This window comes from Dermacentor albipictus, chromosome 4 (assembly GCF_038994185.2).
Source record: "Dermacentor albipictus isolate Rhodes 1998 colony chromosome 4, USDA_Dalb.pri_finalv2, whole genome shotgun sequence".
NCBI classification, from domain to species: Eukaryota; Metazoa; Arthropoda; class Arachnida; order Ixodida; family Ixodidae; genus Dermacentor; species Dermacentor albipictus.
In genome coordinates, this window is record NC_091824.1 from 62,255,725 (window position 1) to 62,274,740 (window position 19,016).

The window sequence follows — 19,016 nt, forward strand, 5'->3', positions numbered from 1 at the left end:
CAAAAGGCTGACCATTACATGGGGAGTTGTGAATCCATGCTAGTGTAAGAGAATCTAATTTAAGAGAAGATAATTTCAAAATCAAACGGTGATGTACTACAAGGTCGAGCACTCTTGAAAAGTCTAGAAAAGCACAATCAGTTTGTAGATGCTTTTCCATGTGAGTATGTGAATCAATTATTAATTCAAACAATTGCGTCTCACATGAGAAGTTTCTCCGAAATTCTTGTTGATTAGGAAAGAAGAATTTGTTGGCTTCCAGGTGGCTGTAGACATTTGACGCAATTACATGTTCTATTATTTTGCAGCATATAGATGTTAAGGATATTGCACGGTAGTTTAGGGTGCGTATTTATTACATGACTTAAATATGGGTATCATCTTTGCTATCTTCCAGTATGAGGGCAGCACGCCAGTCTCTAATGATTGCCTGAACATGTGAGACAGAATTTTATTGGATACTATGACGGTTTTTTTGAAATTTCTGAATTAATGTTGTCAACGCCACAGGATGTGGTTAGCTTGAAATCATTTATCAGGCATGCGACACCTTTAACAGTTATTTCTATAGGAAATATATTGGTAGCTTAGCCCCGTTACAACCGGTAGATCAGGCTGATGTTCCGTGGTGAATAAAGAAGAAAAATTAAGTATTAAAAGTAGAAGCACACTGAATATTTGGAAGGGGAATGTTATTATTGTTGCATAAAGAAACGTTATTGTGGTCATGGTCTGAACTTATAATCAACCAGAACTTTCTGAGATTTGATTTTAGAAGAGATGGTAAGTCATGAGTTAAGTATTTATCTTTAGCTGAAGACAGGGCTTAACAGTAAAATTTTAAGCTTTCCTTGTATATGTGTCCCAAGCTGCTTGTGTGCACAAGTGTTTAGCATTTTCGTAGTGGCGCTTCTTCCTTTTTCTAAGTAAGCGTAGGGATCTGGTGAACCATGGGTTAGATTTGTCATTATATATCTTAACGAAAGGGACATACTGGCTAACCAAGGCATACATCTTATTCCTGAAGAGATGGACAGTGTCTTTGTTTCCATTTGGCACTTCGTGTCTGAAACATCCTGAATGATAATTACACCATCATGGCGCTTGCCTAATGCGTTGGACGCTTTTGTTCGCAAGCCACGCCAAACTCATAATTAAGTGAACTTAGCTAAATCGCATGGTGAACGCGCTGCCGTTTATTGTAACAGCAGGGTAATACATGGTTACCAAGCAAAATGGCGCGATGTGCGGTCAATGAAACCGCCTCTCTTCTGCACGTATCTTCTAACTCGATAAGATTATAGCAGGTATGTTAGGCACATGAACTCACCACTGCAGGTGCCGGCACGAAACGTGCCTCTTGCAGCCCGAGTGAACCACCTACACGTACAAGCTTAATGCTCTGCGGAGGCCCAATGGTAAGGAAAAAAATAAAACTGCAAGACTGAGAAAAACAGTGAAGTAGACTGAAGAGCGATAATGCTACAGTAATTGCATGAACCGCAGACCCATAACACTCGAGCGTGCTCCTGGCTTTCTTAAACGTGCTTCCTTGCAGTCTCAGAAAGGAAGCGGTAAAGCAAGCTTCTAGTTTTGGCAGAGTTGCACAATGTAAGAAGTAGAACATTTCCCAGCTGCACTCGAAGCTCTTTTCTGTATGTTATTCGTTTAGGAGAGATGATTGTGCAAGTAAACGCATTTTAGCATGCGAGATGAAAAAAAAATGATTGCGACATAGTTATGAATATATGCACTTTGCGTGGAAATGACAGGCAAGAACAATTCTGAACGGTAATGAAAATTGACTATATCACTCCATTCAGCACAAGTTCAACCAAATGGTCGATTAAGGTAAATAATTACGTCGGATAGATCGACGACGAGCTCCTTCCTGGCACAGACGTGGCATAAGCACCAAAGCGCACTTAAGAGGTACCTGCCGACGTTGACTTTCCGCAGTATATATGTTTGCGAGATCTCCGCATGGGTAAAAGTCAAATCCAAAGCGACGTATTTATGATGCTGTGTGACATTACTTGGTTTCTCGTTTGCGGCGACGGTTCTGCCGTCCTTCAAGGCGCACGTACGTCCACTACTGACTACTGTATTAGTTCGGCAACGGATCACAAGCCTCGAAAGCAAAATAAAGATGAAACCGTTGGGTAACAAACGTAAGCTTTAGGTTAGGCCGGGTAAAGTATTCAACATGCATGCCAGTGGATATATCGAAGAGGCACGAAAAGATACACCCACCAAGATAACTGAAAATTTACTGGCGTTTCGCCACCCCATAAGGGAGGCTCCCGTTACAAGGCTGCCGTGTGGGGAGCCAAAACCTCATTCAATGTTCATTCACCTTGGTCGGTGTATCTTTTCGCGTTTCTTCAAAACGTATTTTCTCAGCCAGACGGGCTGCGGTCAAACCTTGGATTTCATACATACCAGAGCTTTGCAAACAACTGCTGAAAAAAATATGCTTCTTCTAGTAGAGAAGCATACCCTTTTGAGTGCAAAGCGTACAATGAGCGTAAAGAAGGTTGCGCGCTTCTGGTCGAGCCATTTGCTCATTCACTGTTCCTTGCAGAGCTTCGCTTTTAGCAGAACCACTTCTGATATCGCGGAAGGAGCAGCTCTCGGGAGCGCGGGCGGCCGAAGAAAACTAATACTCCGGCCATCTTCACCTTCACGTTACTCCGCGCCCTCGCAGAACCGCAAAACCGCCCTTCGCCCTCCCATTTCCCCGCCTTGTCGTAACCAGCCCCGAGGCCTGACGGAGCACCAACGTATCGGGGCCAGGAGGGGGTGACCGTTCAATGCCGGGGCCGAACCCACTCGCGTGCGAGTGCATACGTCGCCGCCGCGTGAGTGCGGGTCTAACGAGTGGGAATTGAGTTTGTTCAGGTTTCTGGTATCCCAGCAATTTGCGCAAACGAGATTAGAGCGGTCTCCCAGCCCTGGCGCGGATCATGTCCTTCCGGCCGTCGGGCGCCCGCCAGAAGCCGCCCCCACTCCTCGTACGGACGCTTGGTTCTGGTAAGGAGAGAGATGCGCGTAAGAGGGAAGTGGCTGAGGGACGGGACGGGCTTACGGAGAAACCGGAGAGGGTGAGTATGGGGAGGGGTATGGAAAGGATAGGAGCCAGTGGAGGTGAGGGGATTTAGGGTGTTTTGTGAGCGGTGCGCGCATACAGGCACGTTCGGGAGGCACAGAAATGGACGAGAGGGGGGCGGAAAATTCGAATCGAGGAGGAAGACAGAGGATGTTCCAGGGGGCGGCAGCGAGGGAGTCTTCTATATAATTAGGTTGAAAGCCCGCCACGTGCGCATTAAAAACAGCAGGAGAGCCAATAATCACGTTTGTATTCACGGCGGTCTGATCAATAACCACCCCATATTTTGCTACTTGGTTGACACCGCCGTGGTGGCTCCCACCTTATGTTGTCCTTTGTCTTTTCGGACCAGCCCCTTCTCCCATCTTTTCGACCTTCGCTGAGCGGGCTTAGGCGTCGCACTTGCCTGCGGCTCCGTTTGCGGAATCGTGTGGAGCAAGAAATGTTGTCAAGAGACTGTTTGTGGGCCCCCTCTCCGGAACAGTCTTTTGTGCTGCTCAACAACACTTGGCCGTTTCTGGGCCACGAACGAGTACTCAGAGGTAGTTGTTTGTTTGACCTCGCGGCTTATTTGCTGTGATGTCGGTGTGACGCGTCTCTGCCCAGCAGGAAGCGTATTAGTAAAGGCAAGGCGCAGAAGACCAGAACTCAAGACGATGAACACAAGCGACAGGACCGGCGCTGGTCCTGTCGTTTGTGTTCTTCTTCTTGAGTCCTGGCCTTCTGCGCCTTGCCTTTACTACTTCAAGCATGAACCAACTAACCCAAGGAAGAGCTTTACCTGAGGAAGCGTATACAGTGTTTCTTTTTCTTTTTTTAGAAAGTCAAATATTTTTTGAAATTGCCTGTGAAAGATAGCACAATTCTAACCCTTCATCTAAATAACTAGATGAGGCGACCATTGCTCCTACGAGAAATCAAAAGGCCGAACTAAACTATCAAAATGATCACCGTAAGTAACTACTTATTTAATATATTGTGGCAAATATCTAAATCTACGATCTATAGCTGGTGAATTCGCAAGGCGTATCAACTTGGAACGAATTATTTGAACTGTACCAGTTTCGAGGTATTCATTTTTGATGTTTCCGACGAAATGCAGCGGTGTTCCAGTTACTTTTGTGCTTCAATGCATAAAACAGCGTTTTGAAAATTTTAAACACTTTGAAAATTGGACACTTTGAAAATTTGAAACACACTCATTTTTTATTATAGAACAACTACTGTTTGGTGTTGATCAACTCGTCCAGTAAAAAAAAAACATGTGTCGTTGCCATTTATCATGGGCCAGAAGCCAGCATAAACACAAATCCTTTTGCAGGCGAGTGCGCTGGCCAATATAGAAAGGCGCAAACTTTGCACCACGATAGAGACTGCAAGACTGTGAACTCTTCTATGACATGTACAGCGCTGTTCCCATAAAGCCATTATTTCCGGTTTTTCTTAATAAGGTAATGTAGGAGAGCTATTGTTCCTTACAGCATAATGCTTGGTTTCTTGCCTTTGGCCTCGCATTCCGGCTAAGAATTTTGATCAGACTCCCTCCATCCACCTTCGATAGCTTTTTTTAAGTGCGAGTTATGTTAAAAGCGAGACAGACAGCAGAACGTTAAATCTGTTCCCCTAACCATTCAAGCATAATGATAGGCGACTGCGGGACCTGACATGCCCTTTATAGAAAAAAATATATATATCATTTAGGTTCTACACTTCGAGTTCTTGTGTTACGTGCAAGCGCAATACTCTCGATCGATTCGATGTGCGTCAAAGAAACTAGAAGGTAAGGGTGAAGAGAGAGAGAAAGGAAACGTACTTTATTTTTGATTCTCCGCTCACTCACACATTGCTCTTTTACTTTCATGCGCGCGAATAAATATAAGAAAGAGAGAAAGGCCATGGAGAAAGAGCCCCTTTAATTGTTTGCAGATCATTTATAGGCGCTGCGTGTTGTTGTATTTGGCTCATCTGCTCGCCATTCATGCCCCAAACAATAACAGTTGAACACTGGTCAGCTGTTAAGCAGTGTTAATTTTTCAGAAATGTGCTAAGAGTGCCATCTTAATATCTGCGATGAGCTTTATGCCTGACAGCATAAATTGAACTGACAAGGAAGACAAAATTTTAACGCATTGGCATATGTTAATATATTTAACACAAAGTTGAACATATTAGCTCCAGTCAAGCTGTTGCGGCTTTAGAGCTTCTTGTTTGTGGGAATAATATATACAAAGCAGAACGAAGTACTCGGGTTGGTGCTTACCATAGCAGCAGTGCAATGACTTACAAGAAATGAGGATAGTAAAAGGGAAGACAATATAGGGCAAAGTTGGTGGTGAATACAAAAAGTTCTCTCGAAATCTGCACTCCGAGTTGTTTTACCTGCTTCTATTTGCCTTAGGTATTTGAGTTTGGGTTTACCTTTAGAATATACAGAATGAGTACAATATGCATTGTGCTCTCTTAGTAAAAAGGGCGCAATGCAAGTTCTTGTTCAAATGCGCGTAACAGAAGAGCAAAGCATAAGGAATTGCGGAACATACAAAATGCACCTCTCTTAACTTGTGTAGTTCAGTGTAACGTGCCAGAATCAGAACGCTTCGAAAACACAAATGAATTGATAAAAGACTGCTGGCGTCGTTCACGAAAGGTGAAAAAAGAAAAGAGTGCTCACTAAACTTCTGCAGCACTAGTACTTATAATATCATGATACTTTAACTATTCCTTGACTCATGTTATCTTATCGATCATGCTACCTCATGCTTTGGACATTCAGCCAGCAAATACACAACTGAATGAATTTTACTGGTTACGGTGTTACGGGTTACGGATGTTCTCCTGGTTACGGGTTACGGATATTGAAGTACTTATTTGGCAGTCTTTTCGAGTTCGGAAGCCCGGCCCGCACGGCGGTTTAGCCTACGCACGACCTCTTCTGCTTTTTTTCGCTCTTAGGGATCAGTGCAAAAAAAAATGCCAACAAAGAACACTTCCAACTCTGCTACCAAATGTCTTTCGTGTCAGGATGGAAGCACAAAGAAAGCGCGCAGTTCTCCAAGATTGAACGACTCGATTACACTAGCGTATATTTTTTTTTCTCCTTTTTTTGTTAGGGAGCTACGTTGGTTACTGAGGCGTCTCATTACCCTGCGGGAGCTGCTTGAATTAGCCTGTCTGTGTAGCTCTAACGATAGCTTTTTAAGCTCTGAATTTCCAAGAGTGCCAAGAACTGAGTTCTTCCGTGTGCAAAATAAGGCCGCGAGAGAGTGTCACCGCATGAATTCAAGTGAAACTCAGTTTCCGTTTCTGGCAGTGCCGATAAACTAGAGAGAAGTGTAAGTGTAGTAATATTTATCTTTCTACGCTTTGTCATTAGGGGAAGACGAGCGCGCAGGAGAGCAGAAGTGTCGTTCAAACGCTGTTACCTTACTGCATATTTTCAACTGAACCTACAGATACGACTGTAGGTTCAACGTGGCCGTCTGAGAAAGTTGGCTAATGATGTCCCTGTGCAAGCCTGATTTTTCTTGCGGTATCTTCTGCCAAAATTTTGATTTACTGCCACGCGATTTTTCGAAAATATAATACTTAGTTGAAGTGATTATTCAAACAAGGCATGGGAGATTTGTTGCGACCTCACAAAGGAAAAATCAGCTTCAGGTACTTCTCTTGAAATACCCGTGTTTAGATTACAAAGGAAGAAAAAAATGTCCGATGATCACGATACTTCCTAAGGAAAAATTCGAGCGCAGCATTCCACGCGTATTCATTTCGCGATACATTGAGGCAAATAATTTGAGGCCGAAATCACCACACCGACTGGTAGTGGGCCAGTGCCGTCAGCGCCTTCGCACAGGAAGGAGCTGTACGGCAAGCGTAGCATGATGAGCGGCATCGGAGGCAGCTGTGGAAGAGGACGACGACGAACGCGCGAGGAGTGGCACGAGCACGTTCACGCGGTTACGCCGACGTCGACGCTCAACCCAGGAACAAGCGCCTAAGAACTGCGCTCTAAATAATCAATTCTAACGTAACGGGACGAATAAAGAGTGGCAAACAAGTTGTACCGCACGTGCCTTTGCGACGCACACTAATATCGCTATGTGCGAAAATGTGTCGAAACAGAAGCCTAACCTACTTAGACAGAGCACGTGTAACGATGTTTGTCTAAGCACTGTTACGACTTTGCACCGCTGCACCACTATTACGACTTTGTGGTGGTCCCGTAGCGCTCGTCACCCGTTTCGTGACAGAGCGTTGGTAGCGAAGACTCCGAGTCAGGCGTCAGTGAGAATAACGAAAGGGATTTTATACATTATATACAGGTCATTGTACAGGACAAGATCGGATCGGCACTGGGGCCGAGAGCTCACACAAACGCGACTGTTGCCGCACGGCGACGTCCGGCAAAAACGCGTGACACATCTCACCCCAGTCGAGAGCGGCACTCTGCTCCCGGTGGGTCGGCGGATCCGGTTTTTCAGGCGGCTCGTCCCGGCCTTATAATCCCCGAGGGACCATTGTCACTCAAACGGCCCAATACAAAGCCAGCACTCGACGGTCGTCCGAGAGGTCCAACCAGCGACCGCGCTGGCCACCCGGTTCAAAGTTCGTGCGCGCGGTGACCTCCAGGCAAAAGGAGGTGCGGCGCCGGGTTGTCTGGCACTTGATGACACGTTCGAACATGTTGTTCGCCGATGCTTCTCCGCAGGACACCGCTGCCTGACGGCTCAGCATCTTGACTTGTCAAGGGAGAATTTGGGCGCTCGCAGGATAAATTCTGCATCTTGCAGATTCGGAATCCGGGCTGGTGGTAATGACACAACAGCACACAAAGTAAGCGATCTGACGTGCATGGGACGTTCGGTTGCTATTGTAGAGTACAAAGTACGGCGCATTATTTTAAATGTATACTTTGTTTTATAGTAGTCAATTACGCTGTGAAGTGGCGAGTTGGGGTGCTCAGTATTGTCATTAGCTGCTACTCGGACAATGTTTGCTTGTACGCAATTGGTGAGTCTCATTTTCTCACGTGGGCACTGTCCAAAGCACCTGTGAACGCCTAAGAAGCAGTCAAATTATTTTACAGGAGCATAATATTGCGTTTCTGCAAACAACGACACGAGTCTTTTATAACTGTGAATGTATCTTCGAGACCAATCTCGTTCCTTCTCGACAACCTTGTTACTATCAAAACGTAGGTCGAAAAATAAAGGGATTTTTGAGGAACGGTACATTTACCTTCATGATAGAAAACTGAAGCATACATTGGTTTTCTACATAGCCTCCCTGGACTTCAACGCACTTTGCCCAACCTCTCAGAAGTTTTTTTGTTTCCGTCGGAAAAAAGTCTTTTTTTGGTTGCACCTGTAACCAACTTTGCGCCGCTTCAATTACTTCTGCATCAACGTTCTTCCCCTGAGCGCTTGCTTCAATGGTCCAGACATGTGAAAATCGCTTGGAGCCAAGTAGGGACTATGGCGGGTGTTCCAGCCATTTGAATCCCAACTCCTTTGTTGTGTCGGCCGTCCGTTTGGCAGAATGTGGCCGATCGTTATCTTCATGCAGGATGACACCATTTCGCAGTTTTTCTCGACTCTTGGATCTCATTGCCGGTTTCATTTTAGTTCGCATCACATCACAATAGTTCCCACTGTTCACAGTTTCGACCCTTGGGGTGAAATTAACAGCTACTACACGTCCCAAGTCTCAGAATAGTGTGAGCATAATCTTACCAGCTGATGGTCGACGTGTAAATTTCTTAATTTCTGGTGATGATGAGTGTTTCCAAACCATGCTCGCAGCCTTACTTTCCGCTTCGTAATGATGTACCCAAGTTTCATCTACAGTAACAATTTGCTGTAAAAATCCATTTCCCACGCGACGATAACGGGCCAAATGTTTACGCAATATGTCCAGCCTTCGTGCCTTTTGCTGCACTGACCATTCTTTTGGGAACCCCCCCCCCCCCCCCTTGTACACACTGTTCTAAATTTAGCCGGTGGTGTAAGATGGGGTACGCTAATCCGTGTCTGGTAAGTAGAGTATTGGCGATTTCGTCCACTGTGATTAGTCTGTTTTCCATCAGCATACCCTCAACGACTTTCAAATTATCCTCAGTGATTGACGTCCATGGCCTGCCCGATCTTTCTTCGTCACATAAAGAAGTTCATCCCTGTTTGAAACGCCATATCCATTCGTAGATCTTGCTTCGCTATAAACAACTGTTTCGACGAACAATCGACGAACAATTTTCGCAGGTTTAACACCTTCCGCAAGCAAAAAGCGAATCACTGCCCTCATTTCCTTCTTGGGGCAGATCGACAATGGAACTATCATGTTTAGCGGTGTGCTACACTCTAACGACTAACGCGGGAATAAGAGTCACACGTTTCATAGAAGTAATTCAGCGCTAGATACTAGCCGTGCTGTCAAACCCTGGTGCGAGAAATTGCAAAAGTTCCTATGTTTTTTATTTCCCTTCGTATATAAAGAAAACAACGCCTAGATCACCTTTAGGTGACGGGACCACTAGATCCCACGGGATGTGGCATCGATGAGAGGCAGGCGCTTTGTCGCTGCACGAACTTGGACTCGGTCGACCGAAACAATGCCACGTGAGGCTAGGGGGTTCTTTCTTCCCTTGGGAACTTCCTAAAAAACTCATTACCAAGAAGTCCATCGAGCCATGACTGAAAGCCAGATGATTGAGCAGTAAGAGAAAGGAATAAAGGACAGGAAAGACAGCAGATACGTGAAGGAAGCACTATCACCGGGCACGGTTGGCGTAGGAGGAAGGTGAACGTGCCTTTTTTTTTCCCCCATTCGACAACGTTTGGAAGGGGCGAGCAGCAGTACGCAGAGCATCGCATTGTCCGTTAGCAATGCGGACAACGCAGGCCACTACACATTGGACACAACAAAAAAAAATTGTTGTATCCTGCCAGCAGACTTTCACGTCAGCGTTGTCCTGAGGCGCTGCCTGCGTGCCTCGAAAGCGCCCAATTTATCAGAGTCATCTGGCGGTCGGCCCCATACCGGCTCCGGTGGTAGCGTCTTCGCGTTCCGCCGTCGTCTCCTACGTAGCGTTGACAGGGCCATGCCGCCGCCTAGGAGCATCAAGAGCGGCCATACAGCATCCAACGTGGCACGCCCCCCTTTCTTGCCTGTCAGGAAGCAGTTGTTCAGCAGGGTGTTGACAGGAGGCGAGAGACAGGGGGGACGTGGTGTTTCATTGGCGAGTGTGGTGTGGGTTGTGTACGGGAGGCTGCTTTGGACGTTGTTGGTGCCGCGTAACTCACGAGGGTTGGTCGCGATAACGAGGTGCGCGTGTACCACGTGCTCTCTTTACCTTCCTATCGGACAAACACACCTGGCTTAAGCCTCGCCGCTTTCTCGCGAAGCGATGCAGAAAGAAAAGAAACAGCCTGGCCGAGCCCGTGGGTGCAGCAGGTCTTTTTTTTTTTCTCCCGCACTCGCTTCCGTGCCCCGCTGGACCATGCAGTGCTGCATTGTGCGCCCGCTGCTGCTACCGGTTCGCGGCGAAGACAATTGAAGAATGGCCCTTCCTGCTAGTTTCTTGCTGCCGTTTGCCTCCTTCCCCTTCAGCTGCCACGTCTGTTTCCATTCTCTTCGGCGGAGCCTTCGCTTTTCTGCCCGCTAGCCTTAATCCTTTCCATGCAACTGACCCGAGCCCTCGTTCTTTTAGCCTGCTGGCCCATTCTGCGTCCTTCAAAGGTTTTTTTGTCACTCATTCCTGCTCATTTTCTTTGCCCTACATGAAGAGAGAGAGAAAAAGGTTTTTGTTCTCCTAACTGGTACCTTTTCTTTTTTGATTTCCTTGCGTTTCTTCGCTTCTTCAACGAAACATTCCTCTCTGCTGCAGCATTGTGTTTCTATTCTTTCTTTTTTTTTCATGACAGAAAGCTATTTTAACAGCTGGGTAGCGAGAAAAGGGTGGCGTTTGTCTCTCAGCAACTTCTTTTCTCCTCGCTCTCGGTTTAGTGTCGCCGTTGCTTTTCCCTTCGGGAGTTCCGGCATTCTAGCCCGGTCGCCTCACCCCCTTTCGCAGGTCATCCGCTCTTTGGTCCCGAAATTCTGTGCCGGCTGGCTTTGACCCCCACAGGGCCTTTCCATTGTCCGTTCACGTGCCGCTGCGCCGCAACCCCCTTGGGGCTTTTTGTTGTAGCAGTCGGCGCGTCTAATTCATTGGAATTCGGCTCAAACGACTGCAATGAGATGTTTACTTTTATCCTCTTGCTAACGAAGCGCGATCGGGACGCTGATGTACGGCTTTGTGCTCCACATTTCCAAATGGTCTGCGGTACACTTTGTACGGCAACATTCGCTTCGCAAGTGAGCAGCCTGTCTTCCTGAACGCTTCTGAATTATTAAAGCCAGGGCTAGTACAGACGGCTATCTAGTAGTCGGTTATTGGAACCCGCTTTAACGTTGTTATTGAATCACTAATTAGGCTCGACGCGCAATACTTAAGCGAACTACTGGTGGAGTAGTAATGGAGAAAACGAAGTCTGCAGGCGCTCAAGCCGCGCACAATAGTTAAGGAAGTACTCAAGCTGATGAAATGACTTTTGGCAAGCCGAGACACAAGAACATGTACTACCAGCCTTACAAGGTGTCACAAAAGCGCTGGTATGCATGCAGCTCACGGCCGCGATACAAAGTCTATACATCGTCAACATAACGGTCACACCTCATCGCGTGCAGCCACTTTATTTTCTTTGCTTCGCAAAAAATCACTTCCACAAATTGTTTCAAATATATCCTTATATTCTCCAATAATTAAAGTAAAGGCTGTTTCACATGCTGCGACTGCAACGACGAAAATCGGTGCTGTCGCACGCGTCGCAATGCGATTTTTAGAGGGCTCATTTCACATGATTGCGATTTTAACAATGCGACTGGTGCGACGCCCAGGGTTGCTTAATGCCAGGTTTCGTGGCACACGCTGCATAATTCTTTTATTGTAGTGAATAAAACGTTTACATTATAATATCATTGACTTCTCTTGATTATAAGCAAATAATATGTACGTTTACTCATTTAAAAACGTTAGTTAAGATTTGTCTTGGGGTGCGCGACGGCGGTTTCTGTAGTTCAGTGCGACATCGCGCACGTAAACAGCTGTTCGCAGGTGGTTCAGCGATGTGTGTTGTCTTATCTACCTTCTATGACCGTTTCGTTCTGCCTGTGCTACAACAATCTGCAAGATGACCTATCGACAAGTTCATATAGCTACCCTCACCGTATATGCAGTATTCGGAATTCGGCTGCCACGAAGTTGTCGTGTCAGCCCAACAAGATCCTCGCGCTACCCGTGCTCGGCGTCAGCGTCTAGAGAAATGTTGCGTGTATATTGCCTGTCATTGCGCATATGTGGTGCCTGCTCCTAGCCATGTTCTGACGCCAAACGCAACAAGAAGCACCAACCCGAACGCCCGCGTGTGCCCCTGAACGAAGCCTCAAACGATCCGTGTGATTACGACGTGGAATGAAAACTGTGTTGTGAAATTCATCCTTAGCGCTAGCCTGGTTCGTCCATCGCCGTGCTTGCGCTGCGAATATATATATATATGGGAGCCCTCTCTAAATATTTCTAAAGGCGCAAAAGCCGACGCATCAAATGTTTAAAGCAGTTACCGTCGCTTTTGTAGAAACCTGTACGTTGTAATATAGCATTCTAAAAGACACGCTTCTCGTCCACTTTGTTGTCCCATGTCTCGCGCTGGTAGTATACTCGGAACTTCTAACAAGAAGACCATATCAATACGCGCTATTCATAATGCAGGATCGTAGGCCCACGGCAGGCACACTTGCCGTAGAATTTTTCAGCTTTCTGCTCAGCCTCGCACGCCTCTCACGGTTAGCCTGTTTTGTGGAAATAAATATTATTATTATATTATTAATGTTATTAGATATTATAGTTTCTTCACTGTAAATTATAGCAATCATCCAGATTTCTTACGCTAGTCATGCATTTAACCTGTATTAGATCAACATTGTTACGACATGCTTATGGGAGTCATTTCAAACTCGATTGCTCAGCCAGAGAAAGTACAATTGCAAGCCTCTATGTTTATTCCAATTTGGTATTCCTAAACATTATATTGGCAGAATTTTATGCCTGCTTGCATTTCCTGCAATTCAATGTTCAGAGCTGGAAAAACTGATTCCTTTTCTTGCTGTCGAATGGCTGCTTCAATGTTGATAGCAAGCTATAATTATTCATTTCGAAAGTGTTAAGCAATGACTATATGTCTAAGCTTATCAATGCGTTTTTGTTCCACGAACACAATTAAGTTTTCTCTCTCCCTCTCATTGACAGCCATGGAATGAAACCGTTCACTTTCATAAGTATCAGGATGCAAACATTCTGGAGATTGTCCTGAGCATTTGTCTGCATCCTATAGTGTGCATGTTTGTATTAAGTTCTCGTGTTACAATCGCAGTGATCTACACATATTGTTATATTGCAACAAACTAATTTATTTAACTTTGTTTTCAAATCTACCATGTGGCCATGCAGTAACGACTGCATTAATAAGCAAAAAAGAAAACTGCAGATTCAGTGTACGTGTTGGAATCTACGCGAAGTGAAGATTCTGTCAAGTGGTCAATTAAATGCTGTTAAAGTAACTGCAATATATACAATTTGTCTTATTTCCAACAATCCAACATGTCATCTTTTGCAAGGTTTGCTTATGCACTACATAGGTCACAACCTTAATGCATGTCATGTAATCTTTATGCATTACACTGTTCACAAACCATACCGAAACGCAAACGGCAGGTAATGTAGATGCACGCTGCGAGACATCAACACAGTGACGTTTGTTGAGCAAGGAATGGTGCGAGGTGTATGCAGATGAATGAATGACGTACTTATGTACTTATTTATTTATATACCTCGCAGGCTGCAAGGTTGGAGTATTATGCAAGGGGGAATAAAAAAGTTGTTACAAAAGGAAGAAGGGCACAACATTAAGAAAAAGAACCAGCAAAAAAAGCAGTACCACTACATTGCACCAACTAGCGCAACATGTTTTACTGGCACAACATTATACAATACTTAACAAACAATAACAGAAAAAGTTACTGCCCATGCACCCTGTACAGACGGTAAACCAGCGAAGCTGAAATGTGCAGTCCCGGTTTTTATCACTGGGTTAATTCCAATGGCTTATTCAAGTCTTTCTATATTATTGGTTATGTCTGTGTTTCTTAATGAGGTTATGCACATGTTTGGCTTGGGTTTATCACATTGTTTATTTGGAATGCCGCACATTGCACTTTGCAAGATCACCATCTTCGAAAGTGCAATGAGCAGCGGTTCATTGTGTTAATCCAGGTGGTCCGTCGAAGTCTTTCTGAATTATGTTACGCATTTGTGTTTTGTAATGCGTTAATCATAATGTTTATGACTCAGTTATGCACTGTAGTTACCAAGTGACACACCGGGGCTGCACATTTCATTTAATTAAATACAGGGACACATTTTTGAACCTATAGGGAAGTCTGAGAGAGACTTCTGCACGCGCGCTCTGCTGCTAGAGAGAAATGATGTCACTATCGGTGTAGCCAATGGCCCGCCACACCTTTGCTGCAAGATAATTATGACATCATGATCTTGTCTTAACCTCGTCCCACTCTGTGTCCCTTCCTTGCAATAATGCGTAGATAAATGTTTATGTGTTAAATGCATAAGTATTTCCATGTCTACCCAACAAGAAATGTCTCCGTCCCTCATGTAAGACGAACAATGGCTCACAACCCCCGAAACAATGGCTCATACCCCTACGCTAGGGTTCTTGTGATCGGACCATGAATGTTTCGCCTAGGCATATACAGCTTCACTCTAAAAAGAATGAACACCTTTCTGCTAGATACCAAGATAATCTCATGAGGTGTACTAACAAATGAAAGTTTATTGACCATGCCGAGTAAATGCTGGTCGACAAGCAATAAATCGAATTTACACAAAAAGCAGAAGCAAGATCTGATGCGTGTCCATACAGATCCCAACAGGAAACGCATCCATCTCTGAAAGTGTAACAGCAGCCATGCTGACACAAGATTCTCCCAGTGTATTTGCATCTACAGCATCCATAATTTCTCTAGGCAGCCGATCTCCACAGAATGCTAGCTTCTTCCTCTACAATGCACTCTCCACATCTGAGCGTGCATCGTAGAGGAAGAAGCTAGCATTCTGTGCAGATCGGCTGCCTAGAGAAATTACGGAAACTGTAGATCTAAAAATGCTGGGTTAATCTTGTCATCACGGCCTCCGTTAGAAATGGATGCATTTCCCGTCAGGAAATGCACATGAATTTTTGCTTCTCCTTTTTGTGTATGTTCAGTCTATTGCTTGTCAGCGAGCATTTACTCGGTGTGTACATTAAACTTTTGATTGTTAGATCATCACGGTTTTCTTGTTTGTCCTATGTGTTCTTTGGTGCCATTTGCAGCCAGGCTATTCGTTTTTTTTTTTTAGACTGCAGCAAGTCACTTTAATAGCCCTCATGATACCTTATAAAATCTTTTATTTGGCCAATGTAGCAAGAATTTACAGTGTGAAGCAGCAAGAACAGGGTATGCTAACTTCTAATTAAAAGGTTTATTGTGAAAATGCAGTGATCTATAAAGGTTACCACAAAGTCGTACAGCAATAAAACCTGATAAAGACTAGTGCTTGATGAAACCAAACATAAAAGCAGGAAAGGGGGAAAATACATATAGATATACACGTCCAGGGAAAAAAAAACAGTGATCACCAAGTGTGCAAGTGGCTACCTTCCAGGAAACTCATTTTTTCCCCAATGGCATGGAACTGGAAGAATGTGCTTGCATTGCATAAGCAAACTGTCAGTCTGTCTATTGGAATAACAACAGTGTTTCTTGAAAGGTGCTGGCATGCAGGATTGGCAATTGTAATTATTTTTTCCTGCACTTGGAATTTTTCTTTATTTTCTTTCTGTAGCATATTTATTTATGTCTTCTTCTTCTTTCTCGTCCAGTGTTCCTGCTCTAAACCAACAAATGACGCTTGCTGCCTGTCATTCAGTGTTGGCCGAAGACATTTAGCTAGAAACTTCGTACTCGATACTTAAACTCGACAAGAGAAAAATTCTTTTTTGGTGTGTTGCCTGTAGGCAACACTCGTCAATAAAGGGTTAAAAGCCTCTTCACTCTGTTCATTTTTTCATAAGCGGTATTACACAATGTCCTGCAATAAGGTTTCTGCTGCTTATGGCCCACTCATATCTGCCAGAAGAGACAACTCTTGAAAAAGGTTTTCTTTGTGCTATGTGTGCGACGTAGTATGAGCATTCATGCCTTGACATTTATACATCTGTAGAACCAGCTTCTTGACAGAGTACTTGCTATACCTGATCATGCTTACTTGTGCAGTGCTGTTGAACAATACATATTGATGCAATGAATATTTACACACTTGAATTATCACGAAAGATGGTTGTTTTACAATTCCGCGCTTTGCTTTCTATTGGTGTTAGATTTTGCATAAGCATGCCCCCCGTGCAATAGCATTTTGAAGTGTAAGGGTTCAATAAAAGGTGATGAACTAAATCTAAGTGCAAGAGCTTTTTTTCGCACCTATGACTCCCATCGAAATGCGACTTCCATGGCTGGCAAATCAATCCCTCGCCTTGTGTTAGCAGCAGAATGCTATAGCCACAGTGGCAGGTGAACAAATTGAAGAACAATATTTCTGTCTATAATTTTTTTTCTTGCCTGTATGTAAGTAAAGTTTGGAATAAGTTTGTCATTGCAAAAAAGCCCAGTTTGTGTTCTTTTATTGAATAAACCACATATTGTGTATAGTTGAAATGCAGAAATTTGTTCTAAAATCCTCAGGTGATATATGTTATTGCAAGTAGCATGGTATTTCATTACTTATAAAGATAGTAATCGCAGCGGATATCGTTATATGGGTTTACACACTAATATATGTGATCACAAACTTATTAGAAACTTGCTAGAAACATGTAAGGCATGAATGTTTCTGCACACTTGATCAGCTGTGAACGTGCAAGAACTGCTTGTACTGGCTGACTTCACTGCACAGTTTGGATTTACTTTTCTTCAGCGTGTCGTTTTATACTGTTTTATCCACACAAGAACAGGGCGTTTGCCTGCTTTTCGCATTGTTGCACGAGTTCTACATAATTGTGCAGGAGGGTACGTTGTCACTGTATTTACTTAATCTACTAGCTGTGCAGTTGGTTACCTTGCAGAGCAAGTGTTCATCCAGATGCAGTAAGGATACAAAGTCCGCAACATAGTCAATGTTTATTGGTTTCTGTGCAAGAAAAAAAAAAATTCTCCAGAGAAGAGGTGCAACTAAACGTGCATGTAATATTTTATTCAAGCCACGGATATAATGCTATCGTAGCAAATTCATTACGATAGCCTACACCTTTGCTCTGTCAGATTTAATAAGAGGCAAGATAAGCTTTCAAGATGCATCGGGAAATTCGTGCTTGAAAACCGACAAGAAAATGCAACTGAACGGTACCGCGTTCAGCGCAACGTTGAAACTTCGGGTACTTTGCTGTCTTGTCATTTGCCCTTGCCGAGGTTGAAATAATTCAAGCTGCTCCGCAAGCGCGATTTTCGCATGCTACTCAAAACATTGTAGCGACCTCGTCGTCTGCTGGGGATCGAACACCTCCTAGCACTGACAACTCGCAAAGGCGTACGAAGCAAACGTGAAAATGCACTTCATTTGCTGTGCAGAGTGTCAACAAACGCATAGAAATCGGAGAATGCAATCTGCGGTACAAGTTTTTTATTCTCCCTTCGCGTACGTACCGAATTCGACGATCCACGTCTCCGCACTTGTCGATCGAGACGCCATTTTCCAAAACAAACCAGCGAAATAGCTCCTGTGGCAGCTCTCCGCGCAATTTCGACGGAAAATCGCAGCGATCGGTGCGACGGTGCGACTGTGCGACCAACCGGTTGGTCGCAGCCGAAAATCGGGGGGTCGGCACTGCGACTGCGATTTTCATCGCAAACGACGGAAATCGCACTTCCGGTGCGACGAAAATCGCATCATGTGAAACAGGCATAATGCAGCATTGTGCGTTGCTATTTAGCGATTCTGCATTCGGCGCAAGCTTATATCGTTTCGGTCGCGTACATGAATGATAAGAAGAAAGTGAGTTATCTGTGCTAGGCTGTTTTATTTATTGTTACTCGGCAGCTATACACAGTGCTTGAAAACTGCCGCAGTTTCGAGGATAGCGTTGCACACAGAGCACTGTATCAAATTGAGGTCATCTATTGCGTGCTGTAGGTAACTCAAACATCATTCAGCTTTTCGGTGTCTTCATTAACGGAGGAACGGTGTAATGCTTTCCGGTAAACGTTTGCTACTGTTTTATGTTCCTTTATTATGCCTTAGGTTTTACCTTAACTCCAGCGATCGTATTGTCTTGATTCTGGCTATATGCGTCAAACGAACCAGTTTTCTGCTCCGCAGGAATTCTTGACCATGTTATTCTTTAGGAAACTAACTCGGATCCGGCTTTGTTTTGTTGCCTTGTGGCTGACTTTAACCTCCGTTTGAATATGCCATAAATTATTTTAGCTTGACCGACTGCATCTATTAGCATTTTCTTAGCTCACGAGAACAGTTTAATCAGACGAGAAAGTCATGCAAACCTAACATCTTATGCATTTACATATGCATCCACCCATTTCGTCAAACCTCGTTTCTTCGAACGCTGTTTTATCCCGAACGCTTTATCGCATGTTTAATACGTCCTTACGATTCGATATTAGAAACATACTTACCCAATTTTAAATACAAATTCGCATTTGACGTTCGTTATTAGAAATATGTGCAAATAAGTATTGACGGCAGCTT

The 19,016-nt window shown here is 44.4% G+C and overlaps 1 protein-coding gene across 3 annotated transcripts in view; it reads right to left on the reverse strand.

Moving 5' to 3' along the window:
- The window catches only part of LOC135896415 (uncharacterized), a 203,325-nt gene that overhangs the window by 90,346 nt on the left and 93,963 nt on the right, over positions 1-19,016 (reverse strand). The window lies entirely within an intron of this gene.